This window comes from Grammomys surdaster, unplaced genomic scaffold (genome assembly GCF_004785775.1).
Source record: "Grammomys surdaster isolate TR1022 unplaced genomic scaffold, NIH_TR_1.0 65, whole genome shotgun sequence".
Lineage (NCBI taxonomy): Eukaryota > Metazoa > Chordata > Mammalia > Rodentia > Muridae > Grammomys > Grammomys surdaster.
Window position 1 is genome coordinate 18,721,153 of NW_021604567.1, and position 6,657 is coordinate 18,727,809.

A 6,657-nucleotide genomic window follows, 5' to 3' on the forward strand; every position below is an offset into this window, starting at 1 on the left:
AAGGAAGGAAGGAAGGAAGGAAGGAAGGAAGGAAGGAAGGAAGGAACTAGAATCAATACTTCAATGATTAAAAACTGTACCATTGCCAGTTGGTACCACTGCCCATTCCTGTACCCACCCCTGCTGCCTACTCCTCTACCCACCCTTTCTACCCTCCCCTGCTGTCCACTCCTGTACTCACCTCTTCTGCCCACACCTCTTCCCAGTGATTCCACATCCAGGTCTTGGACCTGGGGATCTTCTCCTTCCACCCTGGTATTTCCTGGCAGAGCTACGGAGGAACTTGCCGATTGTTTTAGTAAAATCATTATAAACCCTTAATATCAAGAATAAGGAGTTGGGGGCAGGGGTTCAAGATCAGCCTAAGCTACAAAGTACAATCTTAGCTCAAAAATAAGAATGCACAAGCAAAAGGAAGGAAGAAAGGAAAGAAGGAAGGAAGGAAGGAAGGAAGGAAGGAAGGAAGGAAGGAAGGAACTAGAATCAATAGTTATCAATACTTCAATGATTAAAAACTGTACCATTGCCAATTGGGGGTGAAGCAAGGCCTCTCACTGAGCCCAGAGCTTGCGGACTTGGTTAGTCTGGTTAGCCTGCACGTCTGGGAAATCTTCAGTTTCTGCTGCAGTTCCAGGTGGGCTGTGACAGCTGCCTGGTTCTTATATGAGGACTAGGGTTCAAACTCCAATCCGTACACTTAAGCCAAGCGCTACCTCCACTAAGCCTCTGGCCAGCTCCCACTGTAGGACCCTTAAATCAAATCTTCTGATTGGGTGTTTAGGTCATTCTCAGCTACTTATCACAGAAAATACATAGTAGGAAGAACACAGGCTACGAAGGAGGCAGATGGGAGTGTGACTCCTGTCTCTGCCACTCCCTTCAGGCATGCCTGGAGACTGTGGCCTTCAGTCTTCTCTGAAAACACCATACCCACCGCCAATGACACAATGACACCAACCAGCTAGGGCACTCGCACTGGCAGGCTTAGAGAACAGTAGCTGTAATCCAAAGGGTGCTCACGTGATTTTTCAAACACTGGGTCATTTTGACAAACAAAGTTTTGTAAATGAGGCTTGCTGGACACACAGAACGTCCAACATGCTCTGAGGGTCCTCAGCATCTCTCAGCCTTTGCTTAGTTTTTTCACAAAGGAACAAACTGAGGCTTACAGAAGCTAGGCCATCCTAGGGCTTGGTGCTCATAAACTATAGAGAACAGATTAAACCCATATTTCTTAACTTTTGGTAGGAGCAATTTCCATTAAACGTTACAGACTGAGAACTGAACCTCTACAGTACAGGAAACAGAATTAAAACCCTTTGCAATATATCAACGATATGAGCTTCTTCTCTCAAGTTCTGCTGTTACAACAGAGTAACGCATATTCAGTGACTCATAAAGAGTTTATTTTCCATAGACTTGGGGCCAACAAAGAAGATGACACAGTGCCTGCCCAGCGTAAGGACCTTCTTATTGTACCATGATGTGACAGGGGACACGGCAGAAGTGAGGGGATGTGTGCTCGGTTCTGTCTTATTCACTTTTTTTTTAACTTTGTGTGCTGGGTGTGTTGCCTGTATGTATGTCTGTGCAGCATGCTTGTTCCTAGTGCCTCTGGGAAATGGACACGGGGTCCCCTGGAACTGAGGTTACAGACAGTTCTGGAAGAGCAGCCAGTGCCTTTTAACTGCTGAGTCATTTCTCCAAGCCTGTTCTCTTCATACAGCTCCATCAATGCTATCATGGGGATGCTATTCTCATGACTCATTCAAGCTTAAGTACCTCCCAGAGGCCCTACCCCAAGAATTATCCATGTGTTGATTTGAGAATCAAGTTTGCAACCTATGAACTTTGGGGACATGTTTCCACTATAGTTGCTCCTTCATAATTCTGTGTCAGCATGCTTTGAAGAACTTTATGGACATACAATAAGGAAAGGCATGCCCTGGAAACTGATAGGCTTCAGGGACTCAGAAGGCTTGGGACTCTTCCCAGCCTTGTCATTTACACTTCCTGCTATCTAGAGAAGTCGGCTTATCTGTAAGGTGAGAACTCTGGATGGTACCTAAGGTCACTTCTAGTTTAAAGTCCTCTGTTAGTAAGTGATGTGGATGAGTGTGAAGAATCAGAACTGAAGCCTTCTTCCCAGAAGCCTGCTGCTAATACCTCAGGGGAGTGAAACTTTGCAAGTATCAGACAGCTTTTAGCCCAGGCAGGCCTTAAACTCTCTATGTAGCCAAGGATGACCTTGGACGTATGATTTTTCTATTTCAGCTTCTGGGTACTAGAATTACAATTATGCACCACCATACCAGCTTTACCCAATGCTGGTGGGGAGGAACCCAGGGCATGAGAGGCAAGCCCCCTACGACTGAATACTCTAGTACTCTATAGCTGAGTGCTCTAGTACCCTACACAGCTGAGTGCTCTAGCACCCTACACAGCTGAGTACTCTAGCACCCTACAGCTGAGTACTCTAGTACTCTATAGCTGAGTACTCTATTATCTTCCACTCCTTAGGAGGGTCACTGAAATTCAATGTTATCCATGTGGTAGGAGGGGAGATGTGTATAAGAAAAACATATATTTATCTGATGAAGACCAGAGGGGAATGAAAACACTTGATTGTGGGGTGGAGGAGTAATAAGAGGTTTTTCTTTCTCGGTTATCCTTAGTATTGTCTCTGCAGTAACAGCCTCATTATGAACAACAGCACTCAGTCAGGTGTTGGTGGTGAGCCCTGGTGCTGAGATTGTTGCTCAGGAGTGTCCCTGGGCTGCACATGGTGGCACATGCCTGTGATCCTAGCACTGTGGAGGCTGAGGTAGGTAGACAGTTTTGTAGCTAGCCTGGGCAATATAGTTAGACTGAGTTAGGACAGAGAGACAAGGAGATTAAGGAGATCACTAGATTCCAGGGGATCCAGTGCCCTACACCCTCTTCTGGCCTCTGTAGGCACCAAGCACCAGGTACACAAACAATGCACAGATGTCCATGTAGGCCAAACATCCACACACATTAAAATTTAAATTCTAGAAAATTCAGTGCAGATTGCCATCGAGTTTGCAGACACAGAGAGAACATTTATCTTATGTGATGTTTTTTATTTTATTAGATGTTTCCAGATGAGAATGTTGGGAGGGGCGCTTGCCACTGAGCCTGACAACTTTATGTTAGTTCCCCCAGGACCTACAGAAGTAGAAAGCAAGAACCAACTTCCATGAGCTGCCTTCAGATTTCCACATGTGTGCTGTAGCATGCACACTGTGGCACGCGTGCAGATGTGTGCATAAATATACATGCTAGTAAATAACTTTTAAAACATTGTAAGCAATGTTAAAATAGCAATGAATCATGCTTAAGACCAAAGCACGTATAGCCCTTGCACTTTTCCAGATACTTTCTGAGAATCTCATAAATATGACTTAATTCTGCTTACAATTCAAGAAAATAATGAGCTTGGCAGTGCTGGCGCACACCTTTAATGCCAGCACTCGGGAGGAGGGGCAGGTGGATTTCTCTGAGTTCTAGGCCAGCCTGGTCTACAGAGTGAGTTCCAGGACTACTACTAGGGCTACACAGAGAACTCCTGCGTTAAAAAAAACAACAACAAAACAAACAAACAAACAAATAACCCAGGGCTAGAAAGACGGCTCAGCAATTAATAGCACTTGCCGCTCTTTGAGAGAATCTAAGTTTGGGTCTCAGCACCCACATGGTTGTACTATTACCTGTTAACTCCAACTCCAGGTTGTCTGAAATTCTCTTCTGTCTTCTGTGGACCTCCACACAGCACATGGCAATCATTTAAATACATATAAACAAAACCAAAAGTAATTCTTTTACCCTTTTATCTATGTGTACACCTCTGTGTGATGAATGTGTGCATGCGTGTGTGTAGAAGATGCTGTCAGGTGTACGCATAATTTTTTTTTGCAACCTACTTTTAATAAGGGTTCAACTCTCCTCCAGCCCACCACCCAGCAGAGGTAGTGAAAGAGGAGTTATTAGGATATGGGGGAAGTGGACCTGCTCAGCAGTAGTTCTTTGAGGGCAATCTTGACCATCTTTGGCAGCATTTCAGTCCATAGCAAACACCAAATACGACTCAGCAGCTGCAGACCAGTCCTCTAGGCAGGCAGACACCACACACAAACTGGCAGCTTCAGTCCAGTCCTTTTGACAAGCAGACACCAGGCACGAACCAGCTGTAGTTCAATCTTGAAGGAACCGAAAGGTTCACCAACTAGCCGGAGGTGAGGCCGAGGAAGCAGCAAGCTGCCGCAGGAAGCTCATGAGCAGTTCTTTTTGAGTTTCTCCCAATGTCGGAGTTACCACAGGTTGAACTCAATGTAAGGTGAACCAATACGTGCGTGTCTTTGGCAAAGACTAGCAAGGCGGGGCAAACCAATGCCCAGTGCTCGTCCCCACTGTCTGTGGGGTCATAGTTATATTCCTTCATCACAAGTCCTTTCATGTGTTTGCTATATCAAAACATCCTTTCACCTGTGTCTGCTTCAGGAAAACAGTCTTTCACGTGTCTGCTTTAGCAAGACATCTGTGTTCCCCAGAAAAAATCGTTTGACATAACTGACTTTCCAAAGAAACTAGAGGTTTCCACTTCAGTCAGATCCCCTGGTGGTAGAGTTACAGATGTTGTGAGCTGCCAGGCATCTTTACTGGGAACAGAACTCAGGTCCTCTGCAAGAACAGCGAGTGCTCTTAACTGTGCAACCATCTCTCCAGGTTGATAAAAATAAATCTTAAAAAAAACTATTAACTTCCCGTGCAGCTCTTGTGACCTAGAACTCTTTACCGCATCGTTGTCCCGTCCAGCCCACACCAGGAACCGCCCTATAACCTCATGCTCTGGTTCACTGAAGAGTTCCTTAGCAACCCTTTGAGATGCAACTTCAGAAGCCACCGAAATCATATGCACGGCTGCTGTAAGGACACTTAAGCGGCTACTCTCTTTGGGAACCCTGTGTCCTAAACAATCCCACTCAAGTCGATGCAAAATTCTAGTAATAAACCTTACTCTGCCTCATACTGATGTTTCCTGAAATTCTTTTCTGCCTTATCCTCGGTAGTGATCTCTGAGAACAATCCCTCAGGCTACTGAGGAATTGTGTTTCTGACTTATGTCCCACTCCTGTTGGCAACTCAGAATCTCAAACAAAACAAACAAACAAACAAACAAACAAAAAACAAAAAAAAACCAAACCTAAAAAAACCCAAGAACAGAGATTTTGGCTCAGCGTAGAGAGCTTGCTTACTGTTCTAAGGAAGATCCTGGGATCAGTTGTTAGGGGGGTATTCTCTTTTTGTTTTTTGTTTTTCAAGACAGGGGTTCTTTGTGTAGCCCTGGCTGTCCTAGAACTCACTCTGTAGATCAGGCTGGCCTGGAACTCAGAGACCTGCCTGCCTCTGCCTCCTGAGTGCTGGGATTAAAGGTGTGCGCCACCACTGCCCAGCATGATAGTCTATTTAAAATGTTCCCCCCCTCCCCGATGACATTGTAACCATGAACTCACAGCAGTTGTGATCACATACATGTACAGGGCCAGCCCAAGACCCTGTCAACAGTCAGTCATGGATGGGGGAAGAACATGGGCCTTAACCCTCTCTTCTAAACTACTGACCACCCATGAATTCTAGGTGAAGGGTAAGTCAGGGTCTTCAGTTGTGCCCTGCTGCTGAGCCTACCAGCCTGCAGTGGTAGGCTGAAGTCTCAGCCTGGTTAAACTCTGGGTCATAAAATAAAACAGCAAGATTATTGTGAGGAAAGATCTGTAGGGAGGAGGGGACTGAGAAGGAGGGAAGGGAAACCAGGAGGGTGGAGATTCAGAGCCATCAGAATGCACTATATATATGGCTATAATATGCATACATACACATACACACACACACACACACACACACATATGTAAGAAATCTCCAGAGGACAAATTGAATTAATATGGATGTTTTTTAAAATCTTGTTTCATCTGAATGAGTAAACACAGATGTGAATTCTATACAAACTTATATTAATAGTTTGCTACACAGATGAGTTTTGAGGTTTCATAGCAGAGGGTCATTTGAGCCCTGTGTTTCAATGTAGCTGCTTACTCTGACAGGTATTTACTTACCCTGTGGCCCAGTCACACTCTGAGGTCCCAGTCACTGCTTCCCCTCCCCCACCTCCTTCATTCACTCGGAAGTATGAAGTTGATTTTAGATTTGTGGTTCCCAACCTTGATTTTTCCATTCATCCATGTCTACCATCCATGGGGAATCTATCAATGTCTACAGATATGTGGGTCATCAGAAATGAGGAAGGTTTATGCTACTGGCAGCTTGTTGGTGAAGGGGAGACATTTGCAGATCACAGAACATCACTCCCCCGAAGAGAATTACCCAGCCCCAAACGTCCATAGTACTCTTGTTGTGAAACTGTGCTTTGGAGATAAAGGAAGCAAAAATAGGGTGGAGGCTTCTCTCTCTAGTCCTGTAGGCTGCTGTTTACAAAGGTCAGAGGAAGTCTAATGAAAGGACACAGGCAGTCCTGCAACTCCACCCACCCACAGCAACAGCTCCTGGAAACTAGAAACGTAATGTCTGGATAAAGACACAGAGAGAGAGAGAGAGAGAGAGAGAGAGAGAGGGAGGGAGAGA